At 44.9% G+C, this 21,121-nt stretch overlaps 1 long non-coding RNA gene across 2 annotated transcripts; it reads right to left on the minus strand.

Annotated features, from left to right (window-relative positions):
- Positions 1 to 3,629: 3,629 nt before the first annotated feature.
- LOC137472305 (uncharacterized) lies at positions 3,630 to 16,262 on the minus strand. Of its 2 annotated transcripts, none has more exons than XR_010998109.1 (6): positions 16,120 to 16,262; positions 14,818 to 15,417; positions 13,775 to 14,584; positions 5,152 to 5,421; positions 4,409 to 4,828; positions 3,630 to 3,770 (listed from the first exon to the last, which is right to left on the minus strand). It is a non-coding gene; the product is annotated as an uncharacterized lncRNA (long non-coding RNA). The 2 variants fall into 2 exon arrangements; XR_010998108.1 differs by having other exon boundaries at positions 3,631 to 3,770; positions 4,409 to 4,891.
- Between the last annotated feature and the right edge of the window lie 4,859 nt (positions 16,263 to 21,121).

The following is a 21,121-nucleotide window of genomic DNA, read 5'->3' on the forward strand; positions in this document are numbered from 1 at the left end:
CTTCAGATGGGCTGAAAGCACTTTAGCAGCCAAATACAATGGAGATATGGTCTGGCTCTGCTTGTCCTCATATCTGTGCTCAATAAGCCTTACATCAAAACCAACACAGCTATGTGTGACAGCTGTGAGCTACCAGACAGGCAGGTCCTGGCCTTTGCCTGATGTCCCAGTTGTTATGGCACTTTCAGGAAAGTTTTATGCATCTCTGAAAGGTCAGAGAGAACACATTTTGGCTGGAAAAAAACACAGTTGATGCACAGCCCTGGCAATTTTTCACATTTCTGGGTAGGGCCAAGTCAAAAACATATGGATTTTCAATTTTGCTCAGCCCCTAGCTCTATCTGCTTGAGAGACCTCCTTCAGAGCACTGCCACTGCCAAGTGCTTCAGACAAAGCTGGGTGAAGCCTGGTAGTAAAGAGACAAGGGATAACCCATCCCATGGGCTAAATTTTACCCCCACTTCTAATCCATGTCTAGACTTTTATTTAAAACAGAGTCAGGGAGAAAGATGAACTCCAGAGTCCCCATCATGCAAACAACCTAACCATTCTTACGCTACAGGTGTGATTTTGGCCCATACCAACTGCATCGATCCCAATGATGTGGCTCAAAGGACAGCACCCACCAGTGACCACTCCCAACACCTAAATGGGCAAGGTCACTTCAGGCTCTGGGACCTGTATGCTCCTCTGACACTGTCCCAACAGGCTGTACTTCCTCACAGTTCTACAAACCACATCTCTCAATTTTGTGCTATGAAAACATTTCTTTTGCATGTCAAAACATCCATATTATTACTTTGAATACTTTGAACTAGAAAAACACTCTTACAAAATGAATACAGACATGTCTTGCTATCCACTGACGATTATTTCCTTTTCTAAATAGCTACAGAGAGATGTGGGCAGAATGGCGAGCTCAGGGCAAATCATCAGCCAACCATCTGCGTCCATGGGGACTAGGAAGGATCCAAACTCTGTGGAGAAGAGAGCTGCTATATGTCATAAGAAAGTGTTCACAGGCAATCAAAGACCATGAAAGAGAAGTAATGCCAAACAAGACTCACCAAGCACGCTGGGGAAGCAGATTCTTAACAGTAAGGGGTACTTAAACACCTGGAAAGACTACCACAGCACAAGTGTTTGCCATCACAAGTGACATCTATACAAACAGGAGACGTCTTCTGACAAGGAAATCACAGCTCCACCAGAAGCATTCAGGAACAAAGCAGAAGCCATTGGAAGGGAGTCCCTGATCTGGACTATGCAATTGGCCAGTCTTGAAGAGCTAATGGTGCTTTCTGGCTTCAGAGCCAGAGGAAATATTGTGATCTAATCAAGCACAGAAAACCCACATGGGCAAAATCTCAGCTCTGGAAGACTGCCAAGGCTCTGCAGTTGGACTGCAAATGAAGTGCCCAGTCCTTCCCTTGCAGCAGCGAAAATAAGAGGAGCCGGTCCTAGGACTCCAGAATAACACAGGTGCTCAGGATAATCAGGATTTGGCCTAAAAGCAGTAAATTAAGAAAACAGGATGGCTGTGAGGCAGATTTTACGTACACAAGAAAAGCAAAACATGGGCACAGGGCTGAGTGCTCGTTCATGCCCGCAAGGTGACAGGCGTGGTGGCAAACAGGCATTCTCTTTCCTCAAGTACCTCTCTGCCTAGCCCCGTGATTCCCTCTGGTTTCATTCATGTAAAACACAAGGCTATGAATGAGAAACGCTGTGAAGCGGAGAGGAGGAGGGGGAAAGGAGGAGAAAGGATTTCATGCTACCAAGGCAACCGTCACCATGGCAACTATTTAATTAATGAGCTGGTGATGAACCCCAGCAATATGGTTCTAGTGAAGTCATGCTGTAGCAATTACCAGAGTTTCATTCATGCTGTCCTGGCAGGGGCTGCGCAGAGCAGCGCGCAGCTCTGACACACAGACGGGAGCACGCAGCCTGCTGAATCCATGGAAGGCGAGCGTGCCTGGGAGCGTGCTCCAGCGCTGCTCCGAGCCAGCTCCCCGGGCACTCGAGCACGGAGACCACATGCCATCCAATCCATCTTACAGTCCCACACTGCCAAAGGGCAACCCGGCTGGCCCCGTGCCGCCGACACAGGCAGCATTCACAAGCAGCCTGCGGAGCAAGCAGCCGGCACGGCTACTCCCCCTGCTATGCCTTCAGCCTCCAGAAGATGATACTGAAAATAAACAAATAAGATGGTGATTTGCCTTCTCTGGCTGAAGGATTTATGTTTTCACCCAGCAGACAGCAGCATAACAGCTGCATGGGTATCCCAAGTGAAAAAAAGAGCTCCTGATAAACACAGTGGGGTTTTGACAGGCATATATGTACCAGGGACTCTGAGGAGACAAGGAATATTTCATACAGAGGGAGGATAAATAAAATATCACAGGTGAGATACTTAAAGCACAAGACACTACTAAAGGCGGGTGTGAGGTCAGCTAATTCACTTGTTCTCATGAGATGAGAAGATGCTCCATGTTGCTGCAAGTCCTGAAACACATCTCACCACTGCCCTGTGGTGTTACCTACTCCACTAAGATCCTCAAGCTTTGTGGGACATGGACATGATTGACACTGATCATAAGGAGAGGACATCTTACAGTCTTATTCGATTGAAAGGTGAGGAAATGTACAAACTCATGCTGCAGGGCATACCCTATTTTAGCATTTGCTATCAACAAGCCCACTTTGTCCACTTTAGAAAACACAAATTATTCTGTCAAATATTTTCATGGCAACTGAGAGAAATAACAAGGGTATTCACCTCATTCACCTAAACCTCAGCCCTCAGGATTAGCTTTGCACCCTGGAGCTGTCACCACAATAAGAATAACCATGCACAGTAAAGAAACACATAATTTATGAGTATACAGCAATTGTCCATTGGCTGACAACAAAATGGTTGAGACAGCATGCTCTCCAATGAAGGGGACCCAGCGCTGACTGCCTGGGCAGTCAACTCAGATGAAAAAGGGTTAGTTTTTGCCACCCATTTGAGTGCGATCTGTATTCATCTTGTTAAGCTGCACCTTCCAATTCCCTCCTGCTTTTTCTCATGCTTTTCCCAACTTTTCCCACCAGTATGTGCTCACTTGAACCAGGAAAAGCCGACATAGCTTTCTGCCAAAAAGGCAAAACTCAGCTGTTTCCCTGTGCTTTGTCAGCCATGGAAATCAGTACTAATGAGCTCCCAGTCTGCATTATTATAGAGAATATCCATTTTAAAAGCCACCTAGAAACACCAGTGCTCACAAAGCAGTTCATGGTGTCTTTACACCATAAGAAAGTGAACTTTCATTTCTGTAACATGTGTAACTCATGTCTCCCCTCTGAGTTAGGGACTGGATATGAGAGGGGAGTTATCTCACCTGATTTTAGCAGCCCATGTCAGAACCAGACAAAGTGCTCATCTCCCCACAGTTTTTAGGAGGAATTCAGACCACTAGCTCAGGGTTAGAGCACAGTATTGGAGATACCTAGATCTGAACAAAGTAATCATAACATCAAAAGAGGGTTACACCGAGCAATGGATGTAGTCAGGCATTGCAATGCTTAGGTAGAAATGAAGTGCTATATCTACTCAGAACCCCAGATCTCTAGCCAGCATCATTCTCAACCCATTGAGACTTTAACCCATTTAACTTACCTGCCAACACTCAGCCTCACTGGACCACTACTGCCAAATCTGAGCATGGTGTGTTCAAGACTAGATCTACACCTGAAAACAAGGTGTTCTTCTAGATGATGTCCTGAAAGGTGTGGGCAGAGAAGACCATTAAAAGTGTCGCTACCATGGTGCCTCTCTCCTTTTAATACTGCACACTGCTGGTGCTTACACAAGATTCTGGTTGCAACATTGCTCAAATCCCACAAAACGTAAATTCAGCTTCCTTTAAACTTCATTTTGGGGCTCTAAATTAAAAAATCTCAGTCCCTCTGATCCTAATCTGGAACCACTGCCTCAGTCTTTATTTCCCTGGTGAAAAAAATAAAATCAGAAGAAACCTTTCATCTAGCTTTGAGGATCATTCTTTACAACATTTGAAAATGAAGCAAGACAACAGCCTCAAAATTTTCTCTTGAAGAAGGTAATTCTTTTCTTTTTACAGAAAACTCTCTCATCCATGCCAATACTAAAACATCCATGCTTTGCAGCACTGCTTTGAAGCAAAAGCCACCAAGTCACCTCAAAACCCAGCACATACAAGGTCTGCAATGGAGGTCTGACATTTCCTCCCTAAAAACCCTTCTATTTATACTCATCTTGGCAGGCTTGATAGTACCTGCCAGATGGACTAAGATAACTGACATCCAGAAAAGATACTCCACCAGCTGCTGTTAGCAGGGGTTGGGAAGCATGGGGGCTGATTAATAAGCAACCACTTACTTCCTCATGGCTGCAAGCTGTCCGCTGCCTTCCCGGGGCTTAATGGAATTTGGAGAGAGTATTTCAAGTCAGACCATCTGTCAGCACACACATAGATCAGCTCAGGCCCAGCACCTTGCCTGCACGTCAAGCACGAGCTTTGTTTCCTCCCAGGAATCTTTGTTGGTGCACTCTCCCTCATCTCTCTGACTCTGGCAGTGATTCCCACAGGGCAGAGCTTGACCATGGGTGGTGCTTGCTGCTGAGAGCTGCTGAGCTGAGACTGTGCCAGCAGGCAGAGGGCTCCTGGTGTGGCCGCAAGCAAGGGGCAGCTGTGCCCAGTGGAGAGGTAAGAGGAGGGAACCAGATTTCACACCATGCAGAAGCTGTGAGCCCTCAGAGCATAGGCAGTTCTGGGTGGAGAAGCCCTGGGGATGACAGCTGGATACAAAGGTGAAGGAGGTGGCAGAGCACAAAAGAGAGCAAACTGTGCCCTGGCTTACACTAGATGAGTGGCCAGCAGAGAAAGAGGAGTTGTTAAAAAATCATGTCAGATCTTACCATTGCAAGAATCACAAAATTTAAAATGCACCCATATTTGGGAATTTTCTACAATGTTACCGATTTTATGGTCTTTGACACTTCTTAGTTTTGCTAAGCATTTCCCATCAGGCAACACACTGAACAACTGTCCATTAACATCCTGAAAGAAGATTTCTTTTCTCTGTTCAGTTTTCCCTTTGCCGTTTTAAAACCAAATTCACCTTTTTTCAACTAAAGCAAGGAGCAAGCCTGGCATAATCACAGGGTTCCAGGAACTGAGGCTTCAAGACCAACTGAAACTTGTAGGAGCCTCCTGAAAAACTCACAGGCATTTCCTAACTAAAATGAGTTCGACTGACAGACTGATTTGCAGCTATTTTTGCTCTCCATAAACCCAGACATGGGAGCAAGTCTTCTCTTCTGACGTTGTACCATGGCACTTACCTGTAGCTCTGTCACTGCATTCATTTCTGTCTTATTTATACATTTGCCTGAAGAGGAAGGATAAATAGGAACAAACAATTGAGTATTTCTTCTTCTGGGCTATGTCATTTCAGAGATCTGCCTTGCACTAATAAGACACATAAGTGACAAACATTAAAGCTTTTCTGTATCTCTGATCTCATTTAAAACTAGAACAATCTTCAGTAACTGTTGAAATCAAAGGAGCTGGTGTTCTGGTCAGAATACACCCAATGCAATACCAATTACAGAGTTCACTGCTCCTTGACAGTTGCAATTTCTCCCAGGAGTGTAATTTTTATTAAAGCATCAGATAGCAGAGCCTTAATCTGCCCTTTTGTTTTCTTTTTATTTTTTTTTTTTTCATTTCAATCCCATTGTGTTAGAAAGAAGTTTGAGACACTCCAAGGCTAAGAGACAATTAACAACAAATTATTTTATATAATTTCACATTTTCCTAGGTCATTCCACCTCTCTGAAGGTGTATTTGAGTTAGGAATTTAGCCAGACTAAACCTCTCAGCTGCTGCAAGCCAATAAATCACCACTGCTGACCTCTTGAGAGTAATATTGTTAGAGGCAGGGGCATCAATATCAGATACCTTGGACAGCCCTGTAATTTAACAAAGCTGATGATCATGCTTCAAAATTCTTTTTTTTCAGGACACTGGGTCCAAAAAAACCCCAAAGCCATTCTTTGTCTCTCACCAAATCCTGCCTTGAAAATAAATTGATTTTAAATTCCTTTTATCTGAGAGAGGTCAGGGCTCCATTAAAAATCACACACTGGCACTGATTTGAAGCTTTAGTTTTGGTAACCTTACTACGCTGACAAAAGGGGACATGTGGGGTTAAAACTCATTATTTCCTCGTGGTTTGTTTCACTCACACGTTTGTGTCTTTCCTGCTGTAGTAGCATGACCTTCAAAAGACATTGCTGCACCCACATGCTTTCAGAAACCCATTGCCCACATTCACCCCTTTCATGCCCAGGAAGACACTCTGGAGGGTAAAAGTAAAGGGCTCCTCACCCACAGGATGGCAAGGGATGTCTGGGATGGCGAGAGCTGCCCTGAACGATATGCAGCAGCTGCCTGCTGTTTGGGGGATTGTAGTAATATGCAGGTGAGCACCACCAAGTGAACGATATTCTGGGGGTAGAAGCCAAAAGAACGAAATGTGAGAAAGTGAATCCAGCCTCCCAGTGAGGGGTCACATTTAAAGGTGGATCAGCTGAAAACAGGCCCTGTTGCTGAACAGCGCTGGCTGAGAAAAAACCCTGGGTTTCCAGTTCCTTCTGACAACATTGGCTAATGTTCAAACTTGGTTTGTTTCTACATTCTGCCTGTGCTTCTCAGCTGTCAGCACCACACACACTCCTGTACTCTCAGTTCTATTGCCAACACACAGGTCAATGAGAATCTTCCACTACAGTGTTAGTCTGGGAAAGATGAAGCCAGAGCTGTAGGTAGTCACTAGGAGTAGGATATGACTATTAAAACTTGATGGTTCATATAATTTTCACTCATTTTGGTGTGAAATTTGCCATAAGGGCATAATCTGAAGTGTTCTGGAAAAATAATCTACTATGCTGCAATTCTTGAAGAGCTCTTAATGAAGAGAAACTCTTAAAATTAATACTTGGCTACTAGAGGAATTGGCAAGTTCAACAGTTATTACTGCTAACATATTATCTTTCCCACATAACGTTTAATAATGCAATAAGAGAATAAAGAGTTGCACAAGCAGCAGTAAATCCTGAAATGTCAAAAGGGAAGTAAGCCCCAGCAGTCATCCCAGACTTGTCCTGGGCTGGGACCGCTGATAGAAGGTAATGCCATGAGACAGTCAAATACCTTCAGATGAATTTCAGCTATTTTTACAACAGTTAAAATCTCACAAGCAATGTTCCTTACTTTGAGAGTTAATATTTCAAAACAGCCCAGTAGAAACACAGTGAAGAAGATACTGAGAGATTATATATCAGCCCTGGAAGATATGTTCACTTCACTTGAGGGTGTTTTCCATTCCTTCGAATTCTGGAATTCAAAGTAGAAGGATATTCAACAAAGAAATGTTTGTTCCAGATTTTTTTTAGCAGTTGTTAATTTATTTATGGTGGAATGGTTTGCATTAGTCTGCCTTTTTTTTCGCTGTCAGTTTGGTGATTTTGGAATATGCTGTTGCATCTTTAAAGGAATATAAATCTATATGTATTCAATGCACTTAATTTCATCATAGAATACACAAAAGTTTTTTAAATCCTGCTTCTAACTATGAAGCAAGCAACATTTCCTAAGTTTTCAGAATAAAATTTGTATCTCAAAATGATCTCTTGGTTTCTGCGACAACACTTGAAGTCATCAAGGAATCCCTCAATATACCTGCACCTCTCCTTTGCAAAAAAGGACTCTGGCAGGTCCAATTTCTTCTTGAGTGTGTGCTTCTCCCAGTTTGCCAGTAAATATAAATGATCAAAAAAGACCACTGCTTAAAACTGCTGCTCAAACTGATTTTGTCATTGCCTTTGTAGGAAGGTGTGAACAGGCCCTTTTGTATTTGCATAGACTTGGAAGAGGGAAATAAGGACCAAAATAAAACCACATAAGCTCAGAGATATTCAAGGACAGTGTGTTGAATGGAACTGTCATGGATGGAACTGCTCTGGACAGTCATGCTGGTTCCCTCCTTTTGGGAGTTTTTTTGGGCAGAGAGCAGTTTGCACTGAGCAACACCCCCAGGTGAGGGGCTAGGGGGCTAAGAGCAGATCTGGTGCCCAGATCCTGCAGGCTTCTGTCCACAATGAAGCTCTCAAGTTCTCACAAACAAAGTCAACGCATTAATCCACAAGAGCAAATGAATTGTATGCTTTGGTTCAAATAGAGCTGAGTCTCCTTTACCTACCCCTGAACAGGATTTACACAAAAAGTAATTCTTTCTTATGTCAAACTCATAATTCAGTTAAATTACTTGCAGCATTAAATTGCTGAATACAGTGATTTATAGATTCAGTCTTAATTGTGACCTTATTTTCATCCTTGTCTTGTTCTTCTTTAATTAGCTTCATGAAACTGCAGTAAATTAGCCTTATAATGCGCTTGATAAGCATATACTTGCTCACTTTTTTCCTTTTAGTGAAATCCATAGAGAGCACCTGGGGCTGGTCTTTCCCTTCAAGTCATATGAACATCCATTTCGGCCTAATATCTAAAGCCTAAATTCACAAAGCAATTGTAGGACCCTAAACCCCATATTAAGAGAACTCTCATTCATTTATTTCATTATTTATCTAAATGAATCTAAGTCTATTGCAGCCTTCCCTGCAAAAGTGCAAAGCCTTCCCTCACTGTAGGGTCAGAGAGCCCAGCATGAAAAAATTAGTGCTGCCTCATTCCACACAGGACCCCTGCTTGTCTGTCAGTTGTGTTGGCATTGGCTGCTTCCCAGGCATCACACACAAAGTAATGCCAAGGGCTATTGCATGATCTCCATGGTCACAGGCTGCTCTAGGAAAGGTGCGAGTTCTGAGGGGAAACAGTCCCAGCACTCATGCCAGAACTAAGTATGAATTTTATAGATGGGCTCATTATCAGAACAAACCAAAATGCTCAGTCTGTAAGGGTCTCTAATTCCCATTATGTAAGAGCCACCCCTTTTTGTCTGCGCTGGATTTCTGCACTAAATCAGAGCAAATTCTGCTAAGCAGCGTCCATGACCAGCTTGTCTTCTTTCCACTTCAACACTCATCACCCAAAGGTTCCAGTACCTCTTTCCAGATATCTTACTGCACTGCACAAGTACTACACACCTTGTCCCTGAATTCCAAAGACTGGGGACCTTCAAAAGGAGCCTGGAACACCAAAACCCTGAAAACATCCTGTGCTCCTTTCCTCTTCCACCTGAAAAACACACTTCCTACTCTGCAGAAAGGGGAGAGTGCAAACATGTCTGTGCAGACTGGCAACCCAGCTCCAAGTGCATCAGAAAGGGATGTTCAGTGAAGAGTGGTGTTCATAACCATCCTTTATTCTTTGACCATGTCAGCCTCTGATATAAGTTATTTTCTCTGTCCAGAGCAACCAACCTAAATACATCAAAAAAAAAAAAAAAAGAGGGGAAAACAAGGTCCTTGAGGAGCTTCTCTAATGAAAGAAAAATCTATCAAGCACTGTTGGAAGAGTTAAACCATGTAGTTTAAGTTATAGTTTAAGAAAGGAGGGTGTTTATTAGCTTTTGTTCCAGATTTTTGTTGTTGTTGTCTACTGCCTGAAGGAACCTTATGTCAGATGTTTATACCAGAGATAAAAATAGAGGACCAATGTTCCCAGCTTTTGCTATTAGTTTAACTCTACTGGCATGTGCTCTCTAGGTAAATCCCTATAAGATCTGTCTCTTCCCCCATCCAAAATGAGTCCTTAACCTCACTCTGACTGCCAAGCTGAAGAACAATTATTAGCAGAATGATCCCCAAATGAACACTGAACGGGAAACAAGGCTCATTAACTAAGGCAGAAAAGTCTCCAAACCTCATTCAAAAGTTTTTTTGTTCACTTAGGGCTCTGCCTGGCACCACTGGGACCACCACCAACACCGTCACCCCACCCTGGTGTAGGGAAGATTTCTGTTTAGCAGAAGGGAGCCAGACAAGGGGAAGCTGATCCCCAATATAGGCACAAAATGAGACACACATTTTTAATAGCTTGAAATTCCCAGGTGGATCTGAACACCCTGGGAACCATCACTTGGGGTTTTTGAATCCAGATTGAGCAGCACACACCCTTAGGGAAATGCCATATAGGGAAGTCTCATGATCCAGACCACTGCAGTCCTCTTAGACCTTCTGATCTCTTTCTGTACAGCCCTGACAAAGCATTGTGGCCATTTTTCTTCTTTCAAAAACTGTATTTCTCATCTACACCATATTACCTTGTGATGAGAGAACTCCTGAGGTCCCTGGGCAGTGACCACAACCAGCCCTGGGAACTGGACACAAAGGCTCAGCCAGTCAGGAATTTTGCCTTGCAGGCAAAATTATGCAGTGACAATTTAGCCATTTATTGCCATAAGCAAACGGCCATCTCTAGCAACAGAATGATCGTGCCAAATAGAATTTCCAATTTGTGAGCTTTCCCCACAAATGAATCAATTATCAGTTCTAGTTGGGATCATTACACAGCCTTGTTCCCTTCTGCATTGTTTGTTCAGTAATATTGCTGTGTCTTCATTAACTAGCAGTGATTAGAAAACAACCATAATTCATATTCCAAAAGTCATCCTCCCATGTACCCATTCACTCACCATTCCTAATTAAGTTCATGAAAGATTAATTCCTTAATGGTTATGATTTGTAATGTTAATTAATTAGCTGCTTTTCCATTAAACATTCAAAGGTTTCCAGGATTACATAAATTCCTTAATTAGCCCATGGCGAGTGTAAAAAAAATAAATAATTCAGTAACTTCTCTCTGTCCCTTAGGCAATTTATCAGCTGCTTGGTCTTTCAGTCCATCTCCTTTCCCACTCCATGCAGAATCCCTTTCCTTCACTGCTGCAAATGCAAATGTACCTGCTTGGCTCATTCATCGTTCTCAGAGGATAACACAACCAAGGAACAGGCACACCTGACTGAGCTTACTCTTACCCTGGGGAGAAAGTACTTTGATACGAACTTTGCCTCTCTTCAAGTTCCCTAAGCTGTGCAGACCTGATACTGAAAAGCTGCCTAGGATGTGGCTTGGGATGAGCATCCCCAGGATTGTTGAGCTCTGCCTGGTGCCAGAAGTGGGACCGATATTTGCAGCATTTACGTTGCAATTCCAGTTAGTCTGGCAGGAGCTCCCTGCAAATTCAGTTTCGTCACAGTTTCCAAGGCAACTTCTTTGGCTCCTGGTTGTGATAGGTTTTGATGGATGCCCATAGGGGGTTTGCAAGCTCAGCCTGTTCTCTCTGCCCTGATGGCAGTGACTGTAATTTCCCACAAAGATTACTCTGAGAGGCCTTTCTTCCCCAAACTCTTCTGGAAGTATAGTGGAATGTGGGACTTCTCTCCAGCCCTTCTTACTTTGTTCCACATGGCTTTGCAGTCACTGGTCACCACCTGCTCAGACCCAGAACTGGGAGCAACTGAAAAAGTCAGAGTTGTGTTTTTAGGATATATCCATGGTCCCTTTCCAAAGCCACTTTGAAAGGTACCCCTAAACCATGTTCTGCTAACACCACCTTTCCCAAAACTTCTCTAGCACAGGGCTCTGGAAGAATGTCCATAACCCTGACCACTCCAACATGGCAGGCCTGACCCAAAATAAAATGGCTTTTTAAGAGGTCAGAGCATTATAGCTGAGGAATCGTGTAATCTAGCCTTGGCTTCAGCTCTGCACTTCTCCTTATACCCACTCACAGAAAGAAGGCTTCCCAAATGCTGGATGCACCCAGGTGGGCTGCTCCACATGCCAGGTCACTCCCTGCCTCTCCTGCAGACACTGTAAACACAGTCCTCAGGGGCAACCTCAGCATTAATCACCAGTTTGCTTCCAGAGTCTGCTAGATAAACCTGGTAATGTGCAAGGAACTAATGGGAATCACAGTTAAAACAGGAAGCATCCCATCCCGGACAAACACCACAGGGTGAGGAGTTTGCACAGTTGCCACTTACCAGTAGGAAAAGCTCCATGCTAAAGTAATAGCAAGCACATGAGTAGGAGGCCACAGCTTCTTTGCACTTGAAAACTCCATCATTAGCAATTGTAGTTCATTCCCAAGCCCCCCAGTGGTATTATCCTGTCATTGATTACTGCCCTACACTTGGCTCCTACAACAAACTCCTCTCCTAGCTCCAAGCCCTCCACTTGAAACCCAAAGCAAATTTAGATCTGCTGCAAAGGGTGCCCTCTGTGTGATAAACCAAAAAGGAAACTCACTAGTAGATTTTTCTACTATGGTCATTGTCATGGGGTCAGCACCTGCAAGCAAAAGGGTCTCTAAATGTAGGAAAATTGGGATTTGCAGGATCCCACAGTAATGGCAATGTGCCCACAGGGTACTGGGCCTCAGTGTAGCACATACATCAGAACCACAGGGAACGTGGAGGGAGCAGAGCTCTCTCATTCTGCAGCCTGACCAGCATATATTGCAGAGGGAAAAACACAGCAGTAGTCTTGTTTTCCTCAGAATACTGCCTAGGAAATTCTTCCTAACTAATTACTATCCCATACATTCATCCCTGATCAGAAACGGCAGTGAAAGCCAAAATTAATGGTAAAAACCAATGTTGCAAATCACACCCCTCCTTTCTGCTGGAGTTCAGTGAGGTGTAAACCAGTTTTCATCAAACTGTCATCTCCATGCAGGTGCTTTTATTACAGCAGTACGTGCTGTTTAAATATTAAGTGTTTGGATAATTTCTAGTACAGCCAGCTTACATGGAAGGAAATGTCCCTTAGGACAGCTACATCAGTCTGATGAGATTTGTGGTGGCTAGAGAAGCTGACAGGTAGGAAGTTCTCCTGAAACATCATATGCATCTGCCAGGAAGTCCCCACATCATCTGGTGACAGGGACACAAGAGGATTTGAGACAGAGACCACAGCTGAGTCATGTCCCCAGATTACCTCAGCTGACCTTCAGTTTAGATTTTTCTGCCACTTCAAGTAAACCTTGCCCCTGTTTTTGGCTCCCAGCAGGAGAAGCTGAACAACTCCTGAAGCATCTCTCTTCTCTGCTTCCTACTGTCATTATTACTTAGTGACTCATTCCTGAGTATGCCCACAACCTGCTCAGCCATTGCTGCTGGAAAGCCCTGCCAAACACAACCCTGCAGCTCAATCAAGATAAATACCACCTGTCCCCTTCCTCCCCTTGAGAACCAGCACAGGCACACTTGTGAGCAGAAGGGATCCCAGCCCTCTCAGATGGGGCTCAGAGTGAGACACGGTGCAGACAGAAAAACCCCATGCGAATTAGCAAGGGAAAGAGGAAGAGAGTCAGCTAAGAACGGCCCTTTCTACCTGCTAACAGTCCTTGGTCACAGCTCCTGGAAACCTCTGGGACTGCCAGGCAAGGATCTGAATGGCTGGGTGAAATCTCACATGCCCCAGACATCCTCATGCCCTCATTCCTGCACAGCCCTGTCACTCCTGCAGCGCTGACAATGGATGTTGAAGCACCAAGCCTGACAGAATGGGCAGTTTCACACTGAGTTATAGGTGTCTCCAACACAGCAAGGAAAAGAAGCAGTTCTGCACTGCTGATGCTGTGAGGATGAGACCACTACATTACAGTACCATATTATCCAGCTGACAGCATAAATGGACCATTGAGCTCTTCACCCTAAAAAAAATGCTGCAAGCAAAACCAGTCATGCAAGCAGGCAAGACAGAGCACTTACCGTGTGCAAGGCTGCCACTACATGGTACAAGTAGAAGACTGTAAATTTCTTGAGCCAGAGCAGAAGAGGGGAAAACTATCCTCACACTTCCAACCAGCCCTTGCCTCACTAACCAGCTGCAGCCAAATCGTGATGTCTCATCTGGATCAATTACTTTGGTCGGATTCCTCTGGCACCCTTTCATCCACTCTGAGTCACTAAAATCTTGTGTGAAGAAACCACCTGAATCTTGTAAAATAGAGATTCCTAAGACATGGATGAGATCTGACCATTCTCACTACAGAAAATTTGAATCAAGCAAAATCAGTTTAACAATGCCCCATAGACCAGAAAAGTCTGGGCTCAGCAGAGCCTGAAAGCACTGATAGACAAGAACGTACCAAGCTCTTGCAGCTCCTAAACTCACATTGCTCATGGCATGGAAATAATGCAAAAGCATGACACTTCCCATAATGGCTGGGCAGCCTTGGCCTCTCATGCTGAACTACAGAGCAGTTCAGGTAATTGTGGTTCTGCTCTGCAGTAACAGAACTAAAACACAAATGTAGAAGTAAGGGGAGTAAGAGAAATCACAGCTTTGTGTTGGAGGAGTACTGGCCAAGTCAGGCCATAGAAGGATGACAGGGACATAAAGCTGAGATTTTCCTGCCTCCATAATCCTCAAGCCCAGCCCAGAATTTTGAGGATTCCTTACTTTTGAAGGTGTTCCATCCAGCAGAACCACACAGAAATGGTGCCTCCAACAAGTCCCAGGCTTTGTCACCTCCTCTTCCTTTTTGCTGTTCTCCTCTCTTGACTGATGGCAGGTTTCTAATGAAAATACAGACCCCAAAGTGGCGGCTGGCAATGGTTCAGTCAGTGTGACACCACCAGACATGGCAAAGTGGGCCTCTGTCACTGGCCTTCACAGAGAAGGGACGGCCTTCAGCAGCACTGAGCCTTCATGGCAGTGGTGCCTGCCATCTTTGAAGCAAACTCATCTCCATTTCCAAGCTGTCATCATCTTCCCTGGTGAATGAAGGTCTTTTTATCCTCCATTTTACCAGGCAATCCATCACATGGATAGGCATCAAAGCCTGACTGAGATAAACCAGCCACTGTGAAATTCTTATCAGTTCATCCTCACTCCTGGAGACCATGAAGTACATTGCATGGGTTCTTCAAGATAAGAATACCTTTCTTTATAGGATCAGAGAGAACACAGCGTGCCATGAAATATGCTCAGGACACAGCGCTGCATAAACAGGGCACTGGGAAAATGGAGATGTTGAACACACTTCCCCTCTTCCCTTCCACCTGCCCTCCCTCTGCCCTGTTCATAGCTACTGTCTATCCCTTTCCCCCAGCATGGATCAAGTGAAAGGTCTTCATGCTACAAACCCAGCCCAAGGGCACTAGAAGTTGGACAGAAGCTCTGCTGGAATAGAGATGGGGACAACATTTCTTAAGTGATCACACCGCTCAAAGAGCTTTTTCTTGGAGGGTGAATAGGGTGTGAGGCTTTCTGTGAAAGCAGATGTGCACAGGAACTGCCCTGGCTGAAACCACTCTATGACAAATAGATGGGCATTAAAGAAGATGCCTTTGACTTTTTAAAGTGTCTTCTCATATGGAATTAAGACAAGTATTGCTGGATCAATTCACTTTCAAGCACTGTTGCGGTGTGCCTTCATGGTTTACCCCTGAACCCCGGGCTCCTATCCTGAAGGTGTCCTCCCAGGTGTGTCAATGACTCCTCCTTTCCCCACTCTGATCCCTGCCAGCACTGTCTGTCACTCCTGGTATTCCAGAAGTGCGTCGAGTGATTGGGCACATTCAAAAGATGCCCTCCACCCCCGGGGGGGCATTGGGCCATCCAGGTGTCCTTTGTCCCCTGAGACCTCCTCTCCCGTACCTGGTTGGTGTGCTCCCTATCCCTTTCCCCCTCCCCTCCCCCACTAAAAGAGACGGGAACCACGCGGTCCGGGGAGCTCTGATGGAGCAGTGACCGGATTCAGAGGCCTGCAGGGGAGTTCTGCTTGGAGCTGTGACTGGATTCAGAGGCCTGAGGGCCAGAATAAAAACTCTGGATTAAACCCTCCATCAGAACCGACTCCTTTCCTTCACCACAGCCTTAAAGGCTTTTTTGACAGCGGGAACCCTGAGGAGCAGACCCTCGGCGAGAGGAGGCTCCATCCTGCCGCCACCTGAGCTCCGGCATGTCTGGACTTGTCTCCATGCGCCCAGCTGCAGCATCCAGCTAGCCAAAAGTGTCTCTGGGGTGAAACACCACAGCTGCCGCTATTTGGTCCAGCAGCAGGGGCCAGACAAGCCAAGGCACGTCCTGTTCTCGATATTGGTACCACCAATAAAGCACTGTACTGATGCAGTAGCAGCTTTGCTCCCAGGGACACCCTCTGCCCTTTCACAGCTGAAAAAAGTTTCTGCTGACCCTCCAGCCAAGCTGTTCCTCTATAGCTGCAGGTCATCTATGGGGTTTGGATTTAGCCTTAGCACCCAGAAAAAGGGGAGCAGCTTTCTGGGTAGGTTCCCTTATAACTTAAGCAGTTAGAAGAAGCTTCTGCAGCCTGTTTTGAAAGTTTCTGCTCTTTGAGAAAACTTTTGACATAAGAAATGCCCCTGAGACCAACCACCTCCCTCCTAAAGGATTATGATCCCAGGCAAATCAATAAGACAAAGTGTGTCCCCTTCAGCAGGATGGTGGCCCAGCTCTGTCATGAGTCATTTGAACTAGTACACAGACAGCAGAAGTCAAAGCCAGCTCCTGTAAACCTGTCCATGACAGATCAAGTAGACAGATGTGCTTAATTGAGTTTAAAACAACAGCAGGAAGAACTTCTAGAGGAGAGAGAAAGAAGAAAACAATGTTTTCACACTTCCTGAAGTGTGTCCTGCCCATCAGGACACACTTCAGGAGCTTTCTGAAGGCTCCAGGGACTCCTAAAGCCCTCGTTCAAGCCTGAGCATCACAGCAATACATATACATCTCTCTGCCAGGCAGAAGACTGCTGCTTTGTGCTGTGACAGTGACTGACAGCATAAGCAGATCTGGGAATGCCTGGGTACCTCCTGCAGCCCCTTCCCCACTATCCCACAGCACATGCAGCTGTCCTGTCCCAAAGCACAGCCCACAGGTCAGCAATGCTCCTTAGGGCACAGAAAACTGCAGCACCTGCAGCCACCCCCCTTCAGTGAGCACCCCCCACATTACACATGGATGGGAAGCAGCCACGGACACAAAGTGGGCAGCTGGCCAGCCAGTAAATTAATTTCAAAGACAGACAGGTGATAGATGGGATTCATGTGGGAAACAAGAGAGGATAAATTGCCCATCTGTGACTGATACAGCAGAGAACAGCACATGATGGAGCAAAATGAATGGGCACAGAGGGCTGAAGGATGGAAAGACTGAGTGGAGTGTAAATAATTGAATCCCTGAGGCCTGGATCCTGTCTTTGGGACTATGTGGGATTGCAAACGTAGGAGCACAACTGAAAGGAATGACTCATGGGCTGTGTGTGACAGATAGGACCCCCAGAGCAATCTCTTAGTGGTGTGGAGGTGGGAATGCCACTTGACAGGATGGTGAGGGAGCATATGAATGAGGAGCTTCCTCCACATCTTTCTATGAACCTTTGAACCCAGCCTCTATGGAAACAGCCTGGAGGAGTCTACCAAAATTAGAGGTGATGCCACAGCTCAGCACTGAGGACCTGGTCAGGGAGGCAGCTTGTCAAATGGAACCAATTCCCTACACACAACAAACCCAAACTTACACCAAAAGCCTATTGGTCTGCTCAGTGTTGCTGACTTCTTCCCTGCAGGAATCTTTATCAGGGAGACTAAAACATTAGAAAAATCAGCTTGTCCCCTTCTGTCCATCTCTACCCTGCTGCTGTGCAGGTTCAAGTTGGCAGAATCAACTGGTAAATAAGTACCAAACCATTTCTAGGGCATTCCAGTCTCACAGGAGGCAGGAGCCTCCCAGTGCCTCAGAAAAGAGGCTTTCAGCAGTGCCACCCCAGACCAGCGTGCCAAAAAGCAGCCCAGAAGCATTCTTGATTGTCTTGTGTTATGCTTGGTTTTGGCCCTGCAATCACTCAGGAAAGACAAGCCCCTGTACTTATGGCAGGGGACTCACATGTACATGGCACAAGTGCTGCTGGGGCACGCCCAAGCATTGTGCCCAAGCACTTGTGTCCTTCTAGACCGCCTGCAGCAGCGCAGGCTCGTCAGCTGCACTGTCCTGCTACTACAGTGGGTTTAACATCCTCCCCCAAACGACTGGGGACTGTCAGAGGACATTAACTGCCAGTTATGTGTGACCACAGCCTCTGCTCTCCAAGAGGCCATCAACAATGGCCAAGAGAAAACAGGAGCAAATGCATACCCAGACTTCCTTTGTGTCACCTTCTTGCCTGCAGGAACCTGTTCAAGTGGGAATTTTCATGCTTTTAAGGTGCTTTCTTACCTTGTAACTCTATTTTTTTCTTCCAAGTCTAAACCTTTAGCATCCACCACAACCTGTGGCAAAAAAGAATATTTCATGCCACACTGCTGAATCCTAGAGGTAGCAGGCAATCCAGTTCCTTAGTCCCAGTCCTCCTGGCACCTGGACTTCTCCCTCTATCTGTTTTAAGCAGGTGAGATGATAGCTCTTTTTTTTTTTTTTGACATTGTGAACTAGTTTTATGCTGAGATCTGCTGTCTCATAGCTCATTTCCAACCTGCCATGCCCCCTTAACCCTGGGAAGGGTGCAGAAAGGGACCTTTGGATCTCTAGCCTCCTGATACTTGCAACAGGAATACTGGCAACAATAGATCAACAAAATTATAATCTTGTCTAGCCGAGTCCTGAAAATCCCCAAAGAAGAAGATGTCAAAGGCCACAAGTCTTCAATACATTTTCTTTCCAAGAAACACCAAGAGTATGGGGAAAGTTCAGATTTTCACAAATAGACTCCAATAGACAAATAGACACAAATAGACTTAGAAATGAGCATCAGATAGGGATGAATGGATATAAAGTGCAGCACTGTGGAGAAGGACTTGGGGTGCTGGTGGTTGAAAAGTTGGACAATGTCTTGTCAGTGTGCACTTACAGCCCAGAAAGCCAACCATAGCCTGGGCTGCATCAAAAGACAAATGGCCAGCAGGTCGAGGGAGGTGATTTTCCCCCTCTACTCCACTCTCACAAGACCCCACCTGGAGATGGTCACAAACAGGACCAATCTTTGCAACAGGTACATCTCAGAAAGACCTGGCTAGCACTCACTGGAGCAGCAGCAAGACCATGGAGCACCAGAAGAGTTTGACTGAAGTTCAAATAAATTCTAGCTTCCAAACACAGAGGGTTATTTCAGTAAGTATAAGGCAGAAACAGACCTTCTTCTGTAGGGATGTAACTTCTAATTATGCATTGTTCCCTGCAGCCTATATGCTAAGTTCATTATTATCTTCCATGTTTGTTAATCAGCTACCTGATTTTAACAAGAAGATAACTTCTAGGAGATATGCAAATAATTCTGCAATTTTCCCTTCCAATGACTCAGCATGCATATCAGAAATGTGTTAACAGAATACAAAAGCTATTAAGAAGCTCTCTGCATAATTATACTCTTCCTTGCCTCCAGTTCTTAATAATTTATGGAAGAAAATTAGTATCTTGTAATACTCAATTTTGCCAGAAGAAAAATTGTATAAGTTATCTTTTCTTCTGTTTAAAATCTCATTTCTACAATTTTCCCTTCTCTAAAGACTTGTTTCTAAAATTTTACTTAAATAAGGCAAAATTAAATACTCTCAGTAGAAAAATATAAGTAAGTGAAACAAAATGCTTTCAGAATTGAGGACACTGGCACTAGTTTCAAATATGATTGTCACATTGAGAGTCAATAAATCACAATTATTTTACTTTTCTTATTTCCTCCAGGATAGAACACATGGCTGTGTCTGAGTTCATATTACTGTCACAGAAAGGCAACTGAAGTGATGTTTACCCAAATGGTCCCGTTCGTGCCATTTATTTGGGATCAAGTGCCACACATTGATGATCATGCAATTGACATTAAATATGTTGGAAAATGCTTCAGTGTAGAGAACATTTTTTAGGGGTTAGCTATTCTCTTAGGAGACATGATGACAGTACACACCCACTTAGTGTTTGTTGTGCAGGTGTTGTTCAGGAGAAAGAAAGGCGGTCTGGGCTACCAACACGTGGAACACTGAACTCTTACTTGGTTCTCGTTGTTTAGGCTTTTTCTCTGAGCAAGAGCTTGGAATTTAACTGTTTAGAGGAACTTACAAGATTCACAACCTAGGAGATAACTTCTACCTTTGGTTTTGCTTTTTTTACCTTCCCTGTGGTTCTGCTGTCTTCACCTTCAGCTGGCACCTCTCCCTTTGAAAAACCACACCTTCAAGAAACAAGGAAACTCACCCCAACATAACTCTCCAGTATTTAAGCCCTTACAATCCTTCCCCCCAGGATGGCAAATCCAGCAACCATCCCACCAATAACAAGATAAGAGAAAGACACCCTCATCTCAAATGGCTTAACAGGCAAAGCTGGGGCAGAAAGTTGGGACAGCTAGGGAAGGAGATCACGCAGAGAGAAATAACCCTCTACATGCTTCACCAGCCACAAAACATTCTGATTAGGCATCTTGCTTAAAACAGCCAAGCCAGAGGCCTTTGCATGAAACATGCCTTGTGTTGTGTAGTAATCACAAAGGTGTGCATAGAATGAAAATCTGAAACTGCAATCAATTTGCAGAGGTTACCTGGAGGAATAAGAACGTATTAAGCAGATGATTAAATAACCTCCCTATGGTGCCATGTAGGCAGGGCACACCATCAGAAAGAAAAAAAGCCATACTTGAAAGGACTCAGAGGCTGACACACAGACAGGAAAGGTGTGTGTGATGTCTGTGTATGCCCACCTGTGTGGGACACATCAAAACACTTGACAGGTCCAACCCCAGCTCATACATAGAAGCACAGGCCATTTTACAAGAAGTTCATACCCTAGATTTTGGGAAACTGTATAAAAACATTTGCAGAGCCAGACCTTGTGCAAAGCCAACCTCTGGGCCCTGCAAAGCTAACCACTCTTATCAGTGACCGACAGATGAGATACTCTTGGGAAAGCAGTGCTGCCAAGACACCCAACCATGCTGGTAGGACAGCGTGCCAAGGCTTTCCAGCCCCCTGTATTCTCACGCCTTTGGAGGCAGGCAGGTTGCTTTACTGCTGGGACAGTTTTTCTGTTCCTTATGTTAGGAGCGCACTCACAGCTCTGCAGAAGCCATCTCATGCCGAGATGGGGGCCCTGACCTTAACAGCCAC

This window comes from Anomalospiza imberbis, chromosome 4 (genome assembly GCF_031753505.1).
Source record: "Anomalospiza imberbis isolate Cuckoo-Finch-1a 21T00152 chromosome 4, ASM3175350v1, whole genome shotgun sequence".
Lineage (NCBI taxonomy): Eukaryota > Metazoa > Chordata > Aves > Passeriformes > Viduidae > Anomalospiza > Anomalospiza imberbis.